The sequence below is a fragment of the Eubalaena glacialis genome, chromosome 1 (genome assembly GCF_028564815.1).
Source record: "Eubalaena glacialis isolate mEubGla1 chromosome 1, mEubGla1.1.hap2.+ XY, whole genome shotgun sequence".
NCBI lineage: Eukaryota > Metazoa > Chordata > Mammalia > Artiodactyla > Balaenidae > Eubalaena > Eubalaena glacialis.
The window spans coordinates 65,339,468-65,355,384 of NC_083716.1; positions in this window are offsets into that span (position 1 = coordinate 65,339,468).

A 15,917-nucleotide genomic window follows, 5' to 3' on the forward strand; every position below is an offset into this window, starting at 1 on the left:
ACCTGTTCACTGGTACACACAGCTGACTGGCCCCTGTAGGCATTTCAACTTTCAACTGATAACTGGAATTTGTAGACCGAAGGCCTCAGGTATTAGGGCCGGGACTGAGAGGCCTTGCACCCTAAGCACCTCTCTTGCTTCACCCAAGTCCCAACCCTCTCAGGTTTCATTAAGGTCCCTGCCTGCCTGCCCCTTGCTCAACCCTGACCTATTTACCTGGCTCAGAAAGGGCCTGACCCTCTAGAGACACCTTGCTCAGCTTCTGTCCCAAAAAGTCTTCTATTCCCCTTTAGGGGTGACAGTCCCTCAGAGAAGCCAAAGGAAAGCCCAGTCTGGTCCTGTCAATTCCTGGACATCCCATCCTCATTCCATTGCCTCTGAACCTGACGAGCCTCCTGTGCATAAAGAATAATGGCTTGCAGGAAGAAGGGTTAACCAGACTGCTGAGGCCTGCCTGGCTTCAGCCCTGCTCCTTATCTGAGGCCAGCTCCTGCCCTAAAGGATGCCCATATCGTGTTGGAACAGAGCAATCTTAAATCACCCTGCTGGTTACCCTGAGTTTCCTGGGATAGTGCTCCCCAGTGCCCACACACAGCCACCCTCACAGGTCCAATAGAAGGTCCTCCTCAATCCTACCCCTTAGAATTAGCTCCAAAATATGGAGGGAAATGCTCACATAGGAGAGTCCGTGTCAACACCTAGGCAGGGTTCCCAGGCTATGAGATTGCACAGGCCAGCAAATTAAACATACAGACAAAACCTAGGCACTGGCTTTTCATTTTGCTAAGAAAGGATTTTTTTTCATTGTAATTTCCATCTCCCACTACCATAATTTCCTAAAGGAAGAACTATTTTAACCCAGAGAAGTAAACATAAGGGCTGGTTTTCAAACAAAATACTTTGGTTTTATAATAATACTAGTGCTTAGGTAGGACTTACTACATACCAGGTATTGTTCTAAATTCTTTACTTACATTAACTTGCTTGACCCACAGAACAACCCAATGAGGTAAAAACTAATTTTATCCCCATTTTATAGACAAGAACACCGAGTCACAGGGAGATTAAGTGACTTCTCCAAGGTCACAGGGCTACTGATGGAAGAGCTGAGATCTGAGCCCAGGCAGTCTGACTCAAGACCACCCTGCTGCTCTAACAAGGTGAAATATTCATTTTACTATATTGTCCTTATTTCTTTTATTTAACCAGGGCCAGTGACGGCTCAGTCACAGATGGGTCCAAGCACCTGAGTTGGGAAGCTTCTCCCCTAGTGTACTGCGCCATTCTTGGTTAGATTTATAAAACATGGCACGTGGATCCTGGCTCTGCAGAACCCTAATGATAGGGACAGAGTAAAGGGACAAAGCAGGTAATTAAATAGTTAATCCCACTAGGAAATTGTAAGTAAAGAAAAAAATATGGGAGACCCCTGTAAGTTAATGATCACTCAAGAAAGCAAGTTTTCTTAACCACAAAGCCAAGCAGGCTTGCTTAGCAACAAAACCATGCAACAGAAGCATGAGACATGCCCCCAAACATAAAACAATGGTGGCATGAGACCCACATCCTGCCCAGTGAGCTCAGTAAGTTAATGACCCTAGGACATGCTCTCTGCACACATAAAAAACAATAATTTATGGAAAGGTGACATTTCAAAGGGAAAGACCCTCATTGTACTGAGACCTGAAGTAATTTTTCCATAGTGCCATGACAGTCCCAGCTTGACCATGTAGGGACAAGAAAACTCCCCCACCCAACCTGGAGGAGGAGCTGATGATGGAAGCATGATGTCTACTAACGAATAAGGAAGAAGAGGATCTTCTCCCCATCCCCACTTTTCCTTTGATTATAAAACTGTAGCCCAGGGACTTCCCTGGTGGTGCAGTGGTTAAGAATCTGCCTGCCAATGCAGGGGGACACGGGTTCAAGCCCTGGTCCAGGAAGATCCCACATGCCGCGGAGCAATGAAGCCCATGCACCACAACTTCTAAGCCTGCGCTCTAGAGCCCGCGAGCCACAACTACTGAGCCCGCATGCCACAACTACTGAAGCCCATGCGCCTAGAGCCTGTGCTCCACAACAAGAGAAGCCACCGCAATGAGAAGCCCACGCACCGCAAGGAAGAGTAGCCCCCACTCGCCACAACTACAGAAAGCCCGCACGCAGCAACGAAGACCCAAGGCAGCCAAAAATAAATTAATTAATTAATTAATTAATTAATTAAAAAAAAAAACTGTAGCCCAGTAAGTTCTCAGGGTGTGGCACCCTCTCATCCACCTGCTTGTAAGCCTCACAAGCATCCTATTCTAATAAATCACCTCTTATCTATCACTTTGCCTCTCGCTGAATTCTTTCTATTCTGAGACGTAAAGGACTGGAGCTCCTTGGAGCGCCCAGAATCGCCTCCAAGCGGTTTCACTCTTACAAAGGGCATTCTCAAACCAAGTGGTGAGGCTGATCCCGTGACAGAGGGGCCTATAAGGGAGGTGTGGAAGCAGTTGCCCCTCCCAGTGCAGGGGTGGGGAGGGGGGGACGTCTAGTTTGGTGGATTCAGCTGAGCTGACTGAGTATTCCCTCCTCTCTCAGTCTTCTGCGGGTCCATCCCAACGTGCCCTACCCAAAGAATCACTTTTGTTAAGAGTTGCGGCCTCCACCTCTCTCCTGAGCTCCAGACCCATATTTCCAACTGCCTGTAAATATCAACTCCTAGATCCCATGGGCACCTGAAACTCAATTTGTCTCCCATCACAGTTATTTCTTCTTCTTAAATTTCCTTTCTTCTCGATTCCTCCCCTTGTCATTTATTCACTCAACAGATATTTCTGAAGCACTTAAGGTGCCCTGCACTTCCTAGTTCACTAGAAATGTGCAGGTGAGCAAAACAGAGTCTCTGCCCACATTCCGTGGAGAGAGACAGACAGTAAACAAATCACAAATTAAATGTACCTTATGTCAGGCGCTAGGAGGAAAAATAAAGCAGAGTGTATGTGACACAGCTGCATCCTACAATTTCCATTTCCCCTGTGTCCTAACTAATACATGCTCTAATGTTTAGGTGCCCTGGCCCCGCGCCCCAGAATAAAGGCTAGCCACCCTGCAACTAGATGTGGCCAGGGGACCAAGTTCTGGCCAGAGAGTAAAGCCGAGTCCCCCTAAAACTGAGTTCCCCTGCCGAGTTTATGATTAACCTCTCTATCCAAAACTTTATTCCCTTTCTTGTCCTGTCCCTGTTCCCCTCAGGACTGAGGAATATCAAAGAAAAGGGGGGACTGAAACTGAGCAGGCCCCTGCAGGGTCTTCCCAGGTACAAGCCCCTCCATGCTCCCTCACCCCCTTCTTGTTTGGCCTTCCCTGATTTCCAAAGAGCAGTTAATAATTAGGACAATAGTCACAGGCCTCCTAGTTCCTCCTGAAGGGATACAGATAGCATCTGAAGCATATCTTTGAGTGGTTCTGCAGAAATTAAGACCCCCCACTCAGTGGAGGGTGGTGACTTGCTGACCACAAGCACATAGACCCCAGACTGGTTGGAACCAGAAGGCTGATGAATAAGATTCCTGAAACATCCCCCTGTTACTTCACCACCAACCAATCAGAAGAATGTCTGCTAACTGATCACACACCCTGCAACCCTCACCCCTAATGCTCCCTTTAAAAAACCCTTGCCTGAAAGTCTTTCAAGCACGAGCTGCCCCTTGGTGCCCTGCAGTAAATGCTGTACACGCTGTACCTCATTCACTGCCACCCGGTGTCAGTAGACTGGCTTTGCTGTGCATCAGGAGGGAGGACGTAACAAGAGGAAAGTGAGGTCTCATGGGAGCTTCCAAGAGCCATTCCTAAGATTGTGCAGCTTTCCCTCTGCCATCCCTCCTTCTTCCCTCTTGCTGGCTGAAGTACAGACAGACAGGCTGGAGATCCAGGAACCATCTTGGATTATGAGATAACCTTGGGAATGGCAGCCATACAAAACAAAGCAACAAAATAAAATAGAAAGAGCTTGTGTCCCTGTCACCAAGGTGCCCCATATCATCCCCACACTGACTACCTCCAGATTTTTAGAACTTGAGAGAGAAAATTTAAATTACAATAGAGAACAACAGAGAATGTGAGTATCACTTTAGATAGGATGGATAAGGGAGGCTTCTCTGAGGATGTGACATTTGAGCAGAAACCAGAATAAAATGAGGGAGTACGCCATGCCTGTGCTTCCTCTTCTCTCTTGGGAAAAGAGTGTTCCAGGCAGAACCATCTCCCTGCCACCCAAGCTGGAAACCTGAATACCATCCGTGAGTTCTTTCCCCTCCCAAACACCACCCCCCCCGCCCCCCCCCCCCCCCCGCCGTCTAGTCTAATCTGATCTGTCACCAAACCCCATCAAGTCTACTTATACTTGTGTCTTGAGAACAAACACAACACAAATCAAACCTACGAACTCTCTTGAATCCATCCTCTCCTTCTGATTCGTTCTGCTACAACAGGACTGTAGTGGGTTGAAGGGCACCCCCCCCCAAAAGATATGTCCTAACCCTCACAACCTGTGAATGTGACCTTATTTGGAAAAAGAGTCTTTGCATGCGTAATTAAGTTAAGGATCTCAAGATCATCCTGGATTACTGGTGGGCCCTAAATCCAACGACTGTCCTGATTAAGAGGCAGAAGAGAAGACACAGGGAGGAAAAAAGAAACTGTCATGTGAAGGCAGAGGCAGATGCCATGTGAAGATAAGCCAAGGAACGCCTGGAGCCCCCAGATGTGGAAGAAGTGCCCTAGAGCCTGTAGTGGGAGCACAGCCCTGCTGACACCTTGATTTTGGTCTTCTGGCCTCCAGAACTGTGAGACAATACATTTCTGTTATTTTAAGCCACCAAGTTTGTGGTAGTTTGTTCTTTGGCCCTAGGAAACGAATATAATGCCTTTAGCACAATATCTACTCTCTCCTAGCCCCAGGCTACAGAACTTGTCTGTTCAGAAACCCCTGTAGTAAAAATGTTTTGATCATATATCTCGATATGTATATTAATTTACAACTATCAGTGCATACTACTGTACTAATTCGTTAGGTATGTTATAAAACATACCTAAGTGTCTATGTTCGACATGAAAATGGATGAGACAGATGGGAGTGTAAAATGGTACAACTACTTTGGAACTGTTTGGCTGTTTCTAATAAAGTACAATATACACCGACCCCATGACCCAGCAATTCCATTCCTGGGTATTTACCCAAGAAAAATTAAGGCATGTGTCCCTACAAAGATTCGTACACAAATATTCATAGCACTTTATTAGTAACAGCCAAAACTAGAAGCAACCCAAATGTCCCTGAGCAAGTGAGTGGTTAAACAAATTGTAGTACATCCATACATCATACTTCTCAGCTATAAAAAAGGAATGCTTTTCTGGGGTAACAATTTTATTGAGTATAATTCACTACCATATAATTCACCCATTTAAAGTGTAAAACTCAATGATTTTTAATACAATTGCAGAGTTGTGAGATCCTTGCCACAATCAATTTTAGAATATTTTCATCATCCCCAAAAGAAACCCATATCCATTAGCTGTCACTTCCCACCCAAACTCCCATGCTCCCTAGCCCTGGGCAACCACTAATCTGCTTTCTGTCTCTACAGATTTGCCTATTCTGGACATTTCGTATAAATGGCATCATACAGTCTTTGGTGACTGGCTTCTTTTATTTAACATAATGTTTTTAAGGTTCATTCATGTTGTAGTGCATATCTGAACTTCAGTCTTTTTTATGTCTGAATAATATTCTGTTATGTGGATATATCACAGTTGGTTTATCCACTCTTCAGTTAATAGACAGTTGGTTGTTTCCACTTTGGGGATTCTTTTGGTATTGTGTAAGTTTGCGAGGGCTGCCATAACAAAATACCACAGACTGGATGGCTTAAGCAACAGAAATTTACTTTCTCACAATTCTGGAGGCTAGAAGTCCAAGATCATGGTGTTGGCAGGTTTGGTTTCTTCTGAGGCCTCTCTCCTTGACTTGCAGATGACTGCCTTCCTGACATGTTCTTCTCTCTGTGTGCACGCATCCCTGATGTCTCGTGTATCCAAATTTCCTCTTCATAGAAATACCAGTCAGAGTGGATTAGAGTCCACCCTAAAGACCTCATTTTAGTTTAATTACCTCTTTGAAGACCCTATCTCCAAATATGATCACATTCTGAGGCTAAGACTTCAACATATGAATTTTGGGGGATACAGTCCATAACAGGTGTTGTATTAAGAAAACACTGCCAAATCCAAGGTCACAAAGATTCATACCTACGTTTTCTTATAAGAGTTTTATAATTTTAGCTATTGCATTTAGGTCTTTGATCCATTTTGAATTAATTTTTGCATATGGTATGAAGTAGGGGTTCAACTTCATTCTTTTGCATGTGGACACCTGATTGTCCCAGCACCATTTGTTGAAGAGACTATTCTTACTCCATTGAACTGTTTTGATATCCCTGTCAAAAATCAAATGATTGTAAAGTTGTAAGGGTTTATTTCTGGACATTCAATTCTATTCCATTGATTTATATGTGTATCCTTATGCCAGTACCACACTGTCTTTATAAGCTTTGAAAATAGGAAATATGAGTTCTTCAACTTTCTTATTATTACAGATGTTTTGCCACAACTACTGAGCCCTCATGCTGCAACTACTGAAGCCCGTGCGCTAGAGCCCGTGCTCCGCAACAATAGAAGCCACCACAATGAGAAGCCTGAGCACCGCAACGAAGAGTAGCCCCCGCTCGCCGCAACTAGAGAAAGCCCGTGCACAGCAACAAAGACCCAACGCAGCCAAAATAAATAAATAAATTCATTAATTAAAAGGAAAAAAAGACTCTACATGACCACCTTTGCATGAAGCAACCCACCTCAGATATACTCTGTTGCAATTTTTTTTTTTTTGGCCATGCCGGCGGCATGGCTTGCAGGATCTCAGTTCCCTGACCAGGGATTGAACCCAGGCCACAGCACTGAAAGCCCAGAATCCTAACCACTAGGCCACCAGGAAACTCCCTGTTGAATTTTAAAGACACTGTAAAGTGCCAGCTTGAGGAATGGGAGGGAGGGTTGGGAAGGCCACCACAAATGGCACAGAAAATTCTATTTTGGAACCATAAGGGAAATGCCAGTAGGGAAAATCTGAAACCTGTCCATGTTCTGGTGCAGAAGGGATGGGCGCCAATTTCCTGGCATGCCTGATCCTGCACATTGGAACAGACAAGAGAGGGGAGAGACCTTTTCAGTCCCTCCCCCAGAGTCTCTCCCATAGTCGGCGTGCCATGCAGCTCCAAGGCTGGAGAGCCCTGTGTGTAGTTCTGATGCTTAGCATTTTGCTTCTAAGAAAGGGCTAAGAAGGGAGCCTAGTAACAAAGGTCCCTCAGAAAGCCCCTGTCCTGTGGCAGTGGGCTGGGCCCAGCGGAAGCAGCTAGAGGTAAGTGCTCTTCCTCACCCCAGAATCTATTGCAGGGCTGCTCACTAAAACCATGATCAGAATTCCCAAAGAGAAGTGCCGTACAATATGTTTCTCTTACAGAAAACGTTACAGAAGAAAATGGAAAGAACATTTAGGTTTCTTACCTTACTTTGAGCGAGCGGGGGCTGAATTGGACTTTCAGTTGCTGTACCCTTCAAGACAGGACAAGATAAGGTGTTATAAAGGCATGCAACTTGCATTCACAGCATATTGGTGCTTATAATTAACCAACCACGCTCAGAAAGCAAAAGTAGTTACAATTAACATTGAAATGCCTAAGCAAATTCTACAATGATAAATGATTCTCTGGATGAAATGCAGCAGAGCTCAGAAATCTTCGATTCACAGATCTATTCACATCAGCGTTTATTAGTTAGGTACTTACAAATGTGCCAGGCACTGTGCTAGGAGGCAGAGATTCAAAGACGGAAAAACCACCGTGGCTCTGACCTCAGAGAACCCACAGTCCTCTAGAGAAGATGCATGTGCTCATCAATAATGAAAGCACAGCTGGCTGAACTGCTAGAGAGGCGTGTAGGGGAGCTATGGGAACACAGGGGTCTGTCTCTGCTGGACCTCTGGCCCTGCCCCACCGTGTCCCCAAACTTGCAGGGTGAGATGCTTCCCAGATGAACGTGGAGGGAATGTGGGCAACAAGCAGTGACCAGCTTGATGAGTTAGCATCCTTGGTGAGTTAGCACCCCACCCTTCCATAACCTTTTTACAACTTGCCCTGCCTCACAGATTTGGAGAGCTGCTGCCAATCAAGAGACAGGCCCATGTGGATTTCTTCATGATGGCAGCTGAAGGGATAAGGAGGATATAGTAAATTATTTGCAGAAAACACCCACAACAGTTCACCTCTCTGTATCTATGCTCTCATGTTGTCTCCTCCCACAGTGACTCTGGGACTGGCTGTGTGACTCGCTTTGGCCAGTAGCACAACAACAACAGGATGAAAGCGGAGGCTTGAAAAATTCCTTGTGCTGGGGCTTGCCCTCTCTTGCTGTTCTTGGGACTCTTACAAAACCACTCTCAGTGGGTGAGAAGGAGTGGAAACCAGAGTGACAGAGCACAAGAGGAAATCCCACTTTACAAGGACGGAGACTGAGGTTTCTAGAAGGTTGCATAGCAGCTCACACACATGCAACCAGTCCCTGTGAAAACCAGCGGTAAACCACGCATCCTCCCTGAAGGGCAGCCCCTATCTTTTCAGCACTTCTTGTCCTGCCTCGCATAGAATAGGTGCTCAATAAACGTTTGCTGCTCATGAACTGAAAAGCCATGCCCTCTTCTAAGCGGGCCCCAAATCAAAGAAGCTCCATAGAAATCATGATCCTAGGGAAGCTAGGAAAGCAAGAAAAGGCATAAAATGACCAGGACAATCCAGGCGAATTTTCCACATGCCCAAGGCCCAAGCAGTCTAGGCTTTATACTGATACCCCACGAGAGCAAACTTCCTGCTGAAAGGGCTCTCATGAAGCCTTGCAGATACTTACAGGCCTAGAATCAAGAGTAAGGAGACAGTGAAAAATACTGTCTGGGGCTTGGAATAGCCAGGGAACCAAGGAGAAAGAAACTGAATGGACCATATAATTTCTAGCCCTTCCTTAGATTAAGAGTGGGAATTCAATATTCAAAGCACAACATTTCTAAGCTTGGAACAACTTGAAATATAACTGTCCTAAGGAAGTTATGGTCTGAGCGGCAGGCCTCACCCTGAGCCTTGAGTTTGACGTGGAGATAGAAAGAGTACAGGCTTGGAGTCAGAGAGACCAGAGTTTATGTCCTGGATCTGCCACTGACCAGCTGTGCAAAATTAGGCAAGTAATTTAACCTCTCTAAGCCTCAGTTTCCCCATCTGTAAAATGGGAATGATACCTACTTTGTTGGGCCTTTGTGAAAATTAAAGGAGACCATGTAAAGTGAAGTGGCTGGCACGGGGTACTGCTCCTGAAATGGCAGCAGCTGCAGAAAAGATCATGGATTTATATGGAGGCACAGGGCAACAACGCCAACTTACACTGGCCTGCTTGAGGGGTCAAACCAAGCTCCAACTCATAGGTTTTCAGCTTGTGTCTGAGACCCCAGAGCCCGTGTTCCTCTCTCTGGACCCCCAAGTACCATGGAGGACCAGCCCTAGACCCACAGATTGACCCTGAACTCCAAGTGCCAGTGCCCGAGCCTGCTGACTGCCACGTGGCGCCTCTGACCCTGGCTGCTTTGTGCCACCTCTCCAAGGCTGGCCTGGCCTGCTTTAAAGGCTCGGTGGCATTCTGCCTGGGGCTGGCAAGGCCAAGCAGGGGCACAGGAAGGGTACAGTGGGGACCAGGAGATGTGGCAATGACATCCCAGACGAACCTCCTGGTGTGGAAGTGCTCCTCCTTCCCCAGAGCGGGCAAAACTTGTCTCGCCCTGGTTGTGGAGTAAAAGAGAAGAAGAGAGGGAAGAGGCATCGGAGGCCCGGGACCCACAGAGAGTCTCCCCACTATAACCAAACAGGTGCCTTGGATTCTTGAGACTGAGCTTCTACTTGGGGGTTAGAAATGGGATCGAGTCCAATTCTCTCAATGCCCTGCAAGGTAGGAAGGATGTTTCTGGGCTACACTTTGCAAAGCCCTTCTCAGAGATGATGAAGGGGGCATTTTAAACCAGTCCTGCAGGACTGAGGGAAAGTCCCCCCACCCCACCCCACCTGCTGTGTGCGCAAGCTTCTCACCTGGAGGCCAAAGCGGCTCCCTCCCGAGCTAGCACTTCCTCCCCACTTTCAGATGCTATTTGGGAACTAATTTGACATCCAAGCACTGACCTGGGGAAAGTCTTCACAAAGCAAACAGGCTGGGCCACAGCAGTGATCGAGACCCTGCTGTGAGAGAGTTCTGTCCCCAGGGCACTAGCCTTGCGTTTGTCCCTTGGGCTTAAACACCACTGTGCCTCTATTTCCCTAACTTAAAAAGGGAGCAATTGTAGTTCTTGCCCACAGGGGCATTCTGCAGCACAGGTTAATTTAAAATGAGCCAGCCACTCAGAACATAATTTGTCCTGTAAACGTTTTCCAGGGTGTGTTTCAACATCCAGAGGAGAAGCAAAGCTCTCTGTAAGAGGCAAGAATGGGCTTCAGCTTTTACATGGCAACGTAGAATCCAGCCAAGGAAGGTTTCTCTTAGAAAAAGCCACACTCTTGTTTTCATCACACATTTGTGACTTTGCAGCATGACTGTCTAAGAAGCAATTAAGCGGAGGGGTTACATGAATGATCCTCTGGGCTGCCCTTGGTCAGGACCTTTCTGGCCCTGGTGAAAATTAAACTGCAAAGAGAATTAGAGGCAGGATCTGAGGGGCTCCTGACTTGTTCCATAACCGGTCCCTGCAGTGCTCTTGGTCTGGGGCTTCCCTCCTATAAAATGGACCCTAATGTAACACCTGCCAGAGGGAGTGGGCTGAGTGGGCAGGGGTGCCTGTGACCACGTGAAGTTAGAGAAAAGCTAGAGGAGATCTTACCCATCCTCGCTGGCAGGTCTGTCCCATGGTGGGGAGGACACCTGCTGTGCCTAGGTCCTTTCTTCTCTTCCGCTCTCAGCAGCAGGGGCTGTGATGCCTGGAGAAAAGCAAAGCCCAAAGGAGGCAGTGTCGGGGGTGCACCAGCCTCGCTCCTGTTCCCCAGCTGGGAGCTAAACACCAGATACTGAGGACCAGGGGCAGAGTGCAGGCCCCTATTTCGAAAATGGTCTGTAATCCCAAGTAAACTGTCATAAGGTTTCTGGCAGGATATCATCCCAGAAGAAACCTAGTCTGCAGGTGGTGCCTCATCCCAACTACAGCCTCCTCTGCTTACACAGAGGTCTGGAATTGGGTGCTGCTCTGGGGAGGAAATCACGTAGGAATGGAAATTAGCCAAGACAACTTCCAAAGGCCAGCGTTTCAGAGGTATGATCGTCATCACGGTGTCGCTCTTTTCCCCTGTCTAATTTAAACACGGTAGGGAGTATCTCTGGGTAAAAAAGTAATTTTCTGGGCTTCCCTGGTGGCGCAGTGGTTAAGAATCCACCTGCCAATGCAGGGGACAAGCGTTCAAGCCCTGGTCCGGGAAGATCCCACATGCCGCAGAGCAACTAAGCCCGTGCGCCACAACTACTGAGCCTGCGCTCTAGAGCCCGCGAGCCACAACTACTGAAGCCCGCACGCCTAGAGCCCATGCTCCACAACAAGAGAAGCCACCACAATGAGAAGCCCGCACACCGCAACGAAGAGTAGCCCCAGCTCGTTGCAACTACAGAAAGCCTGCGCACAGCCACGAAGACCCAACACAGCCAAAAATAAAATAAATAAATTTTTTAAAAAAAGCAATGCACACTCAACACAAAAAAGCCAGAAAATATAGGCAAGTAGTTTAAAATTTTAAATCACCTTTATTCCTGTAGAAACAAGCTCTATTAATATTTTGGTACATATCCCTTCCTTATATTTCCAGATGACTACATACCAATAACAACATGGTTCCAAAAATGGAACCATGCTATAATATACTTTTTTTCTTCTTTTATTTTGGAAACAATACATTCACTCTAATATTCAAAAGGTGCAAAAAGCCACATAGTGAAAAGTCCTCCTTGAACCTTTGTTCCCAAGCCACCCAGTTGCCCTCACTGGGCAATCAATGGTATAAGTTTGTGGTATATCTTTCCAGGCATATTTTGTGCCTATACAAGCAAATCTTAATATATACTGTCCCCCTCTTGTGTGTGATAGCATATTACACACACTGTCTACAATATACTTTTAAAAACTACTTTTTTCCAAGGAATAATATATTATGAAAATCTTTTCATGTCAAATTAATCAAGATCTCATCATTTTTTATTAGTTACATTGGGTAGAGGTTTTATAATTCATATACAGAAAGGCTAATTCAAGAATCCTTATTCAATAAATGTCAAATAGCCTAACTCAAAATTCGCAGCAATTTTATTGTCTCTACATATCATGAACAGCTTACAATATTGTGTGATTTGCCTAACAATTAGTGTGCTGCAGCAAATCCAAAAGCCTCCCTACTATTTGAGGCTTTTTCAGTTCTCAGAGGGTAAGCCAAGAGTCCAAACTTCTAAACATTGGCGTAAGCTGGGCATCCAGCCACTGAATCTCAACGATTCAAAGTTTGTGAATTCTGCCAGAATTGGTCTTGGCAGGATACCTGGCACCATTGACACCCCAAAGCCTCCGTGGCCCAGCTCAGAGGCATAAACAAAATTTGTGAGGCTGCTTTGTTATTTGTTTACCTAAACAAAATCTGATTTTAAGTTTATACTTAATTCCTTCATCCCGAGAATTTCTGGATGAGAAAAGACACAGAACTTGGCTGTGGTATATCCTTCAGAGAACTTAGAAATATCAGTACTTGTCTGATATTTACTTGATAATCGCCACCCTCTCCCATCAGAGGATAAGTTCCCAGGGTGTGGGGACTTTGTGGGTCCCCAGTTCTAGGCACATAGTAGGTGTTGAACACAGCCTCGAGGTCATGCTGCTTGGTCTGGAGCCCTACTCAGCCACATAATAGCCTTGACTCTGGAAAAGTTACTTAGCCTATCTGAACCTCAGTTTCCTCAACTGTAAAATGGCGATAATAACTGTAATAACAGAGCCACATAGGAATGAGGTGTGTGTACATAAACAGAGCACTTAGAATAGTGCTTGGCATCTAGCACGTATTCAAAATATGTTAGTTAACCATCATTCGTGTTGGTTGATTAGCAAATGTACTGAAATTCAAAACAGTTGTGAAAGCAAAAGGGCTTTTACTGAGAGCATAAGTGGCTTATAATTGGAGGCACAGCCTGTTCAGAGGTGGTTTAGAACAGTGACTCCACAGGGAGAGCACAAGGCAATTTGTTGGGGTGAGGGAAGACACTATCAGAACTTTCATTTACAACTTTTTAATTCTCACTCTATAACTTTTTTAGGCTATTCTTTATAGTGTGTATATTCTTTTAGTACATTACTAAATGTATATAATTTTTTAAAAAATTGAGCTATAATTCACATACCAAAAGACTCACATTTCAAAGTATGTATATAATTCGGTGTTTTCAGTGTATTCGTAAGGTTGTGCAAACATCACCACTATCTAATTCCAGGACATTTTCATCAACCCCAAAAGAAACCCTGTAGGGAATTCCCTGACGGTCCAGTGGTTAGGACTCGTCTCTTCCACTGCAGTGGGCGAGGGTTCGATCCCTGGTTAGGGAACTAAGATCCCACAAGCTGAGTGGCGTGGCCTAAAAAAAAAAAAAAAAGAAAAGAAAGAAATCCTGTACCCATCAGCAGTCCCCAGCCCCTAGCAACCACTAATCTACTTTCTTCTCCATGGATTTGTCTATTCTGAACATTCCACATATATGGAATCATACATGTATATAATCTCAAAATAATTAAAACACATGCATTTGGGAATGTGTCTACAAAAATATTTTACTGATAGAGTGCATGACCAAAAAAGGTTTGGAGGGACCTGGCTGGGAGTGTAAAGCCTGCTTGGTTTTATCCCCAGCTCCTCTATTAGTTTGTTCCACAGACACTGACAGGAGGTAACAGTGTCCATCAACCCAGTGCTAATGAAATTCCAGTCGCTGGCACAGTCCAAAGCAGAACATGATCTAAGCATAACAAAGATTTTGCTTTGTAAATTATGATTTAACTTTGTTTTTATAAAAAGATATTCTCCTCCTAATTATGCTAGATAGGCTAACAGTTAAAATAGCAATGCAGCCTGGGACCTGGGCTCAATCCTTGCTCTGCCACTTACTGAACTTCTCTAAGTTTCCTTGTCTGTAAAGCGGGGGTAATAATAGGTGAAAATTAATAACCCTTTTCTACTTTTTTTTCTTTTTGGCCGCACGGCACGGCTTGCAGGATCTCAGTTCTCTCACCAGGGACTGAATCCCGGCCACAGCAGTGAAAGCCCGGAATCCTAACCACTAGACCACCAGGGAACTCCCCCTTTTGCATTAGAATGTGGCCTTAGGTTAGTGCTTTAGCTCTGTTCCCCTGCTTACCTGGTAAGGGTAGTATGTCAAATATATATCTGAGCAACATCTCCTAGGGTAAAGATGACCCCTAGTTGGTAGATTGCTTCTGGGTTAGAAGAACTATAAATACTAGATGGTATGCCATAGCTTTGGGCTTCCTGAGAGAGGTGGCTCTTGTCTTGTCCCCTGCAGGGACTCTGGAAGATGTCCCTATGAAGCTGCTACAAGTGAATTTGGTTCCTGTGGGGCAGGAGGCTTTTAAGTAGAGAGGAATCCTGCACCTGCCCAGTAAGATCTTGTCTCCTCCTGTCTGTGGACTGCTACACGGACTCCCTCAGGAAAGAAGTGCTCCACCTTGCCCTGCCGGCAAGCTGTGGTTCCTGTCTTACAGGCTTGCACGCAGAATGGGGCCGAGTGTGGCCTGTGGCAATCACTAAATCTGGAGGTCTAGTAGAGTCTAGAACTCTCCTGACGGGCACTGCAGATTAAGTAATGCAGAGAGCCTGGCATAACAGTAAGTACTTAATAAGCGACAACTATCAGTACTAAATAAATGGCCATTATTATTATTAATGTTTTATCTGCACTTAACAACTCACAGTGGGCCAGAGATCATTCTAACCCCAAGAAGCCCGGGTCGGGATATCAAGCTGCCAGATATATAGCCCCATTATGACGCACGAGAAAACACCTCTCTGTAATTCTCAAAAGAGAATTTATACAAATGTCCATTCACCAAGTATTTCTTTGTACTAGATATTAGGAGCACTGTAGTGGAAAAGAGGGACACGGTCCCTGCCCTTGCAGAGCTTATAACAATTAAAGAGCAATTATAGTGCATTGTGACAGGAGAAGAGTGGGGAACTATATTTTGAACGATATATATTTAGAAATCCAAGAAGACTTCTCAGAGTAAGAACACCAACCTCTGGCCCATGGCACAGAATCCTAGATTGGATAAAGACTGGAGCCCTGGCACTCACCTTCTCCCCCCATCACTGTACACATGGTAGATTGTTGCAACCATGGATAGGTCTCTCTGTAGCTGGGCCCTTGGGTAGTTCCCATCCACAAAGACCCGGGCTTGGCAAATGACTTGCTTTGGCCGACTGGCCAACAGCAACTGTGCCACAGGAAAAAACTTGAAAAGTGCCTACACATGAGGGACTTACTCTCTCTTGTTGCTCTTGGGAGCCCTGCCACTGCTGTCATGGGAAGAAGTCCCTGCTGGCCTACTGGATGATGAGAGGCTACAATGGGGCAGAAACAGTCATCCCAGGTGGGTATCTGAGGCCAGCCCCCAGCCAACCAGGGAGTTGACTGACATACAGGAGCGAGCCCGACCAAGACCAGTCACATCTGCCTCAGATCTGCAGAACCACTGTGAT